The following is a 9,344-nucleotide window of genomic DNA, read 5'->3' on the forward strand; positions in this document are numbered from 1 at the left end:
CTTATGAGTTTATAGGCTTCAATCCCATCCTCCTCGATGTGCTCCAGACCCTTTCTCTTGCTAAGGCTTTAGTCAGTAGATCTGCAAGATTATTACAAGATTTAACATAGTCAACATGAATGGTACCACTTGTCAAATATGATCTCATAGTACTGTGTTTTCTCCTTATAGGTCTAGGTTTACCGTTGTAATAACGGTTTTGTACTTTACCAATTGCAGTTGTGCTATCACAATGAATTAAAATATGAAAAATTAGTTTTTCAAAATAAGAAATTTGAAATAATAAATCTCTCAACCAATTCGCTTCATCACTAGCTGAAGCTAAAGAAATTAGCTCAGCCTCCATGATAGAGTTAGCAATTATTGTTTGCTTTTTTGATTTCCAACAAATGGCACCACCTCCCAAAGTAAAAATATAACTTGTAGTAGAACAGGAATCACCAGATAAAGTGTTCCAATCTGCATCAGAAAAGCCTTCGAGTACAGCAGGATATGTTTTTATAAAATAAGCCATAGATTTTTGTACCAAGTAAATATCTCATAACTTTTATTATGGCATGTCAATGTTCATTACCTGGCTTGCTTGTGGTCGCTTACATTAACATGTACGCAATAATAATAACAACAACAATATATGAGAACATGAATAGAAATTAAACCGGTAAATCATATCAACAATCAAGCCAACTCGGCAGTCATAACCAATTATTACTTAAATCACTTTCCGTTGCGGCGTGCAACCCGATCCCACAATATATTCATATTCAATTTCGTTGTTGCGTGCAACCCGATCCCACAATATATTTATTTTTATTTAATTTTATTGCGGCGTGCAACCCGATCCCACAATATATTAATTTTAATTTAATTTTATTGCGGCGTGCAACCCGATCCCCAATATATCTTTTCAATCAATTCTGTTGCGCCGTGCAACCCGCTCCTCCAATATAATCATTTTCATTTCTGTTGAGGTGTGCAACCCGCTCCTTAATAATATAATTTACCAATTCTTATAAAAGAAATTATTCCAATAAATGCAACAATTAATATGAAATTGTAAGACAACAAGCATATAATAATTATGATTTACTTAGAAACAAGTGATGACAAGTAGCAATTAATTGTGGAAATTAAGGAGTAAATAAGCAATTTAATATTTAGTATGCTAAATGTCAAGTAACAATTAAGTCACAAAAATCAAATAAGCATGTAGCAAATATAGTATGATTCAATTCATAATATTGAGCAAGGAATATGAGAGAAATAATTAATTCATGACTTAAAATAATTTATGATTTCCAGATAAATTAATGTGCAAATAATCAATTTGATGGCGTATTGGCACTTGTCATCTCGCATATACGTCGTTACACATGAAATTCACGTAACAATAATTCAAGGGTTCTATTCCCTCAAGTCAAGATTAACCACGACACTTACCTCGCTTCGCAACCAAATTCAAGATACCAATAAATATTTGCCTCGCGAATTGATGTCTGAAAGTTTCAAATCTAGTCACAAACAATTCAATATTCTCAACATGAATTGTATAAATTAATTTCATATGAAATTACTAATTTTCCGGATTAAAATTCGAAATTCATTTCAAAAACCGACAGTGGGACCCACGTCTCGAATCCCGAAAAACTCACGAAATTCGAATACCTATTTCGATACGATTTCAACCATACAAAAATTATCGAATTCCGACATCAGATTAGCTTTCAAATCTTAAAATTTTATTTTTGGAAGATTTTATAAAAATCTAATTTTTCTTCCATAAATTCACGGATTCATGATGTAAATGGGTATGAAATCATGAAATATAACTAATTTATGATAAATAATACTTATCCAACTCAAACTCATGAAAATGCCTCTAAAATCGCCCAAAACCGAGGTCTAAAACTCTAAAAATGAACAAAAATGTCGGACTCCGGACATATATATTCTGTCCAGGCAAGTCGCATCTGTGAGATGCGACTTGTCTCAAACTTTTCAAGTAAAAAATTGTAGTACCAGCCTTCAGTCAGTCGATTATAACTTTCTGTATGAATGTCCAAATGATGAATGGTTTATCTTTCTGAAAACTAGAATCAAAGCGCTACAATTTTCAAGTTTTGATAATTTCCAGATTACTTATAGATTGCAAGATATATGCTTCCAAATTCAGCTCTGTGCATCCAAAATTTCGCACACTACTGTAAAAAACCAACAGTTAAAAATGACCTAATAATGGTCCGAACCTCACCCGAGCCCTTCAGGACCCCGTCCGAACACACCAAAAAGTCACAAAACATATTATGGACCTACTCGATATCTCAAATCACACATATCAACGACGAAACTACAAATCGCGCGTCGATTCAGACTTATAAGTTTATGAAATTGTCAAATCTATAACTCGCACCGAAACATGCCAAATCAATTCGGAATGAATTTAAATTTTGCATGCAAGTCATAAATGATATAATAGGGTTGTTCTAATTTTCATAATCGAATTCGACCCCGATATCAATAAAGTCAACTCCCGATCAAACTTTTCAAAAATTTTGTATTTTCCAACTTTCGACAAAATGTGTCGAATTATCCTACGGACTTCCAAATCCAAATCCGAACATGTGCCTAAATCGTAAATCGTCATATGAAGCTATTGGAAACATCAAAATTTTATTCCGAGATCGTTTGCTCAAAAGTCAAATCTCCGGTCAAACTTTTAGGAATTCAAGCTTTATAAAATCATACCTTTTATTTTTTTTCATAAACTAACGTAAAACGTGCCTATGTACCTTGGAATAACTTCAAATTTTGTACATACGTCATAAATATTGTTACGAAGCTGATCGAACTCTCGAAATCTAAATCGGGACCCGATATCAATAAAAATCCAATTATGATCAAATTTAGGAATTCTTAAACTTTTACATTTCTAGTTTCTGTTAAATGCCGATAATTTGAGTTAGGGACCTTCGAATTCGATTTCGGGCATACGTTCAAGTCCCAAATTATGATACGGACCTACTAAAACTGTCAAAATACTGATCTGTGTCTGTTGGCTCAAAACGTTGACCGAAGTCAACTCAGTTGAGTTTTAAAGCTCTATTTTACATTTTAATCAATTTTTTATATAAAAACTTTTCGAAAAAAGTTACGGACTGCGCACGCAAATCGAGAAATGATAAATAGTACTTTTCAAGGTCTCAGAACATAGAAATGAATATTTAATATCAAAGATGACATATTGGGTCATCACATTTGTAAACCTGCTAAGTACTCCTACTGCGTATGCAATATCAGGCTGAGTACAATCAGTCACATATCTCAAGCTTCCAATTAAGCTAGTATATTTCTTTTGATTCATCATATCATTGTCACTTTGTACAGAAAATAAGTGAACACTTGAATCAAAAGGAGTTACAATATGCTTGCAATCAATAAAATTATATTTTTTTAAAATTTTCTCAACATAATGCAACTGGTCAAGGAAAATTCCATCACATGTTCTAGTAATTTTTATTCTAAGAATGAAATTTTCCTCACCCAAATCTTTCATGTCAAAATGGCTACGAAGCATGCTTTTAGTTTCTCCAATAACATTCATGTTAGAACCAAATATTAACAAATCATCAACATAGAGGCAAATAATTACATGTGAATTATTCCAAGACTTATGATAGATGCAGTTATCACACTCATTTAATTTAAAACCATTTTCAATCATGCATGAATCAAACTTTTCATGTCATTGCTTAGGTGCCTGTTTCAAGCCATATAGGGATTTAGTAAGTTTACACATTTTACTTTCTTGGCCTGCTTCTATAAAACCCTCAAGTTAATCCATATAAATTTCTTCATTTAGATCCCCATTTTAAAATGTAATTTTTATATTCATTTGATGAATATGCAAATCAAAAATTACAGCAATAGCAATTAAACGTTTAGTGGATGTAATTCTAGTTATCGGAGAAAAAGTATCAAAAAATGCTAGGCCTTCTAGTTGCTTAAAACCTTTAGCAATTAACCTAGCCTTGTATTTATTAACGGATCCATCCGGTTTTAATGTTTTTATTAGGACCCATTTGCACCCAATATTTTTACAAGCCGATAGTAAATCAACCAACTTCCAAGTTTTACTAGAAATTAGTGACTCCATTTCATCATTTACAGCCTCTTTCCAAAAAATAGTATCTGGTAACAATAAAGCTTCTTGTAAAGTAAGAGGGTCATTTTCAATATTAAAAATATAAAAATCAGGACCAAAATCTTTTTCTATTCTAGCTCTTTTACTTCTTCTTAACTCAAAAGCATCATTTTCTTCATTTTGCAAAATAGAAGTAGAAGAACTAGGCATGGACAAAATATTATCTTTATCTCTTTGACCCCCACTATTTTTAGACTCAAATGAAAATTTATTTTCATGAAAAATAGTATCACCTAATTCTATAATTATATTCTCTTCAAGATTTAAAAATCTATAGGATGTACTATTAGAAACATAATCAAGAAAAATACAAATGGTAACCTTTTTACCCAAGTTTGTAATTTTAGGATCCGTTAGCCTAACATAGGCTAAACAACTCCAAACTCTAAGATAACTCAAATTTGACTTGTGATTTTTTTACAACTTAAATGGTGTCAATTTTGTTTTCTTATGAGGCACCCTATTCAACACATAACATGCAGTCAAAATAATTTCACTCCACAAATTTAAAAGTTCATTTGACTCAATAAGCATGAGATTAGTTAGCTTTACCAAAGTTCTATTTTTTTCTTTCAGCCACACCGTTTGATGCAGGAAAATAAGGTGAAGTAGTTTCATGAATTATTCCCAATGATATAACAAAAGAATAAAATTTATTAGACTCATATTCACGGTCTCTATCACTTCTAATTCTTTTTATTTTTCTACCGAATTGATTTTCAACCTCATGAAAATAATTTTTAAAATTTTCAAACGCATCACTTTTATTTTTCATCAAGTAAATATATGTATACTTAGAGAAATCATCAATAAAAGTGATAAAATATATATTTTCTCCACGAGTTAAAATTCCTCCAAGTTCACAAATATCATTGTGAACTAATTCTAACAATTTAGTTTTTCTTTCAACTTGAAAATGAGGCATTTTAGTTATTTTAGCTTTACTACATGCCTTACATTTTTCAAAACTCTTTTTAATTATTGGGATTAATCCTAAACTACTCATGATTCCTACATAACGATTATTAATATGACACAAACGAGCATGCAAAAATTAGTAGAACAAAGTATATAAACAGAACTAGAACAAGTTTTATTCCTCTCAACATTGAACTTGAACATCTTATCACATGTATACCCCTTACCCACAAAAAGACCCTTTTTCACTATTACATATTGATCACTCTCAATAATTTGTTTGAAGTCTGCATTGTTAAGAAGAAAATTAGACATCAATTTTTTTTTCTCATTGAAGGAGTATAAAGTACGTCTTTCAACGTTAATACTCTTCCTGAAGTAAACTTCAACTTGGCCTCTCCCTTTCCAAGCACCTAGGTTATGTGAGAATCACCAAGCATGATGGTTTTGGGCTCCTTAAATGGAGTATATACTTTAAACCAATCTCTATCATAGCAAACATGACGGGTTGCTCCAGAATCAGCCCACCATCCATCAACATTTTCTACCATGTTAATGTTTGTTATCACCGCCACAAGTGGCTCTTCTGTAATGTTTGACTGTGGTGTAGGACCACATTTATGAAATTTGCACAATTGAGCAATATGCCCACTCTTGCCACAGACAAAGCATGGTTTTGCAATTTGAACTTGTTGATTATGTGCTTGGTTGTTTGCACCATTATTCTTTTTGGGAGGTCTACCATAATTTTTCTTAAAAGTCTTCTTCTTCGGCTTCAAAGGAGTATTTTTGTGAGTTGCAGGAGTAATATTATTTGAAGTAATTAAACTTACCTTTATAGTGACAGGTTGTAGAGTGTTCTCTTCCGATTGCATAAGTACATCTTGGCCTCTTGCCTCTTCTTCCATGCGAATCCGCATTATCAACGTCTCAAGTGAAGTTTTCTTTTGTTTGTGGCACATAGTTTTTTTAAATTCCTTCCATAAAGGCGGGAGTTTATCTATTACACCACAAATAATAAGGTTGTCTCCAATTTTGATATCCTCGAATCTAAGCTCTCCAACGATCATTATGAAATCTTGAGCTTAGTCTACTAAAGATTTGTTGTCCACCATTTGAGAACGAAAAAATCTGCTAGCAGCATATTTTTTTGCACCTGCCTCCTCGATATCATACTTACTTTGCAATGCTTTCCAAATTTTATTTGCAGTAGAGTAAGTTCTATCATAATAATCATAAATATTATCAGATAGACAATTAAGAAGATAATATCGACACTTGTATGAATCATCGTTGTATTTTTTAATTTTTTCTTGAAGGGCAATTAGCTCATCATCATTCATGGAGGAGTTGTCTACTTTGCTTGGATTCTTCTCAGCTAAAACGTAAGAAACATTGAGAAGACTGAAATAAAAAAGTACTTTACCCTTCCATCTCTTGAAATGAGTACCGTTAAAATGGAATGGCTTGTTGAGATCTCCCACCTTGATATCCGCGGATTTTTCAACTGTAGCCATAATGAATCTCCTTAAATTTGTTGATGAAAATACAATTACAGTTGAAAAAGAAAATGAAGAAAATAAAATATCTTCAGGCTGAGGCGCGGATATCTCGCTCTCTTTAAGGAGATTCAAGCCCAATACAGCAAAGTCTTCACTGGTCCAACAATAATCCTCTTAACTTGTCTCCCCTGGGATACAACAGCCCGATCACGTCGTATGACTCGAACAAACTCTAGACAAGTTGTTGAGTCCAAAACTCCACCAAGATGAATACCTTCATTCAACAAAAGTAAAAAAACTCTCTTCTTTTTCTTTCACAACTTTAACCTCATTTTATTGAAACATTCTACAATTATTTCTCATACCACATTGTGGAAGAAAGACTCATATTTATGGGTATAAGAATTCTTCCTTGAATTAAATTGGAAGAAAGTGGGTTAATAAGTTATGAAATTATGGAGAACATGAGATATTGGTTAACTTACTATGTAATTAGTGGTAGAACATGGGAGAAGAGTTACAAAAGAGTTATGGCCATTTTCTACATCATGGAGTAGCGGGAATTATGACATATTTTATTTTAATAATAAAATGCTATTATACTAACAGATAAAAAGTAAGAAGTTGTTTAACTTTTCAAACAGTAAGTAATTATAATATGGAAGGAAGATTAAGAAGGAAAAACAAAAAATACAAACAAGAAAGAAAGTTAATCAGAAAACGCCACTTTATAATCAATCATTAATCTAACTTTCACTTACATGAAAAGGGAGCGTACGTGTCGTTAATGCAAGTAAGTTTTAAAAGAATAGCTGCATAAATTTTGTTAGATTGGATTAGACATTTAAAGGTTAACAGCCCGTCCACATACTTAAACTTTTTCCTAATTAACTACTTACTTTTTCTCATTAAATTAATCAATTTAGCATATTACTCGTCGCAAACAAATTTGCAATCGCATAATATTGTAACAATTAAAAATAAAAAGAGAAAGCAGTAAAATCCTTTACGATATCTTATTGAACAGAAGGGTTCAACAAAGATTAACTCCCACTTGGGTGTTTGCTTGATTCCTATAAAGTATCATTTTTAGTTTCTCCTTTTTGTGTCATATGATGGTATATCTACTTATATATTGATTCTTGTTGGGCTTAAACCTAACTTCATTCATCTGCGCAAACAAGGCGTTTAAAAGATATTGATCATTGATCTCAATCATATTCTTTTTTCTGTGTTACACGTCATATGGCCTTTGCTTAGCACTCATGCTTCTGGAAAAACTTTCCTTTCTCTTTCTTTCTTTTTTTTCTCTCTATTTTATTGGAAGAATATCCTCTCCTCTTTTGGTATGTCTTAGATGAGGAAAAAATTCAAAATAGCCAGATTTACAAGTGGTCATTCAAAAATAGCCACTGTTTCAAAAGTCATCGAAATTTAGCTACTTTTCATGTAAAGAAAAATCTGAACAAAAACACTGTTCAAAATCCGGAAAATACTCCAGCATAATATACTGGAACTCCAGTATAATATACTGGAGCCAGCAAAGTATACCGGTCCAGCATAATATGCTGGAAGTTCACACACAGGTGCACCGAACTCAAGTATATTATGTTGGATCGGTCTCTGTTGTAGCAAAATAGTGGCTATTTTTCAATGACTTGGCAAACGCCAGCTATTTTTGAATGACCAATCCGAAAACTGGCTAGCCCTTACTATTTTAACCTTAGATTAGGTGCTTGGGGAAGAAAGAGGAAAAGCCCATTCTATCACATAATCACTCACGCTATAATAGCAAATTGCATTGTTTATCCGAAAAATGGATAACGATTGAATTTATATGAGACTCTAAGAATACGTGATATAATTTGGTACAAATTGATAAAATATATAAATTAGTACTGAAATTAACTATAAAAAAAATAAATACAAACCAAACGAATCAATTAGCCTTGGCCCTCAAGTTCAATCACCCTCGAACCAGGTGAAGACTTCGCTGGTATATGAACGGAATAATAGAATAATGAAGCTTAAAGAAGGCAATGTATTATTTTTATTGCATAAAAAATGCTCTGCCTCTACAAATGATCAGACCCCCTTTATATAGTAGGGAAGTCCTACTTTGAATATAATTCTAAATACATTAAGGAATCCCATGATAAATTAATTAATTGGCCTCTCCTTGATATGCGCCGGGATTTTCGCCGAGATTCTCGCCCAATTGCGGATATTCCGGCTTCTGTTTTTTAGCTCGATAAACTTTTCTCGATCTTGGTCGATCTCGATCTTGATCGGTTTCTCTTTTGCTCGATCTCGATCTTGATCAGTCTCTATTTTGCTCGATCTCGATCTTGGTTGATCTCGATCTTGACCGGTCTCTCTTTTGCTCGATCTTGACCAATCTCTATCTTGGCTGATCTCGATCTTGATCGATCTCTGGGTCACGAGCCCGACAATTTAACTTCACATCACGACTCGATATCACATGAGGTTGAACCTTGGTCTATCATGTTCTAGTCTCGATTAGTCATACGAAGGGCAAGCTCAGTTTTGACCGTATATAGATAGTCCCATCCTTTCTCGGAAAGAAAATGGCGAGAAACGATATGAATTTACGAACTCCGACTCGATGGGTAATGACGTCAGTGACGAGCCCGATTATGACGTATGCGACAAAAATATCCCATCGGTTCAGTTACCAAGGCATTAAATGCCTGTCAGTTACT

This window comes from Nicotiana tabacum, chromosome 2 (assembly GCF_000715075.1).
Source record: "Nicotiana tabacum cultivar K326 chromosome 2, ASM71507v2, whole genome shotgun sequence".
NCBI classification, from domain to species: domain Eukaryota; kingdom Viridiplantae; phylum Streptophyta; class Magnoliopsida; order Solanales; family Solanaceae; genus Nicotiana; species Nicotiana tabacum.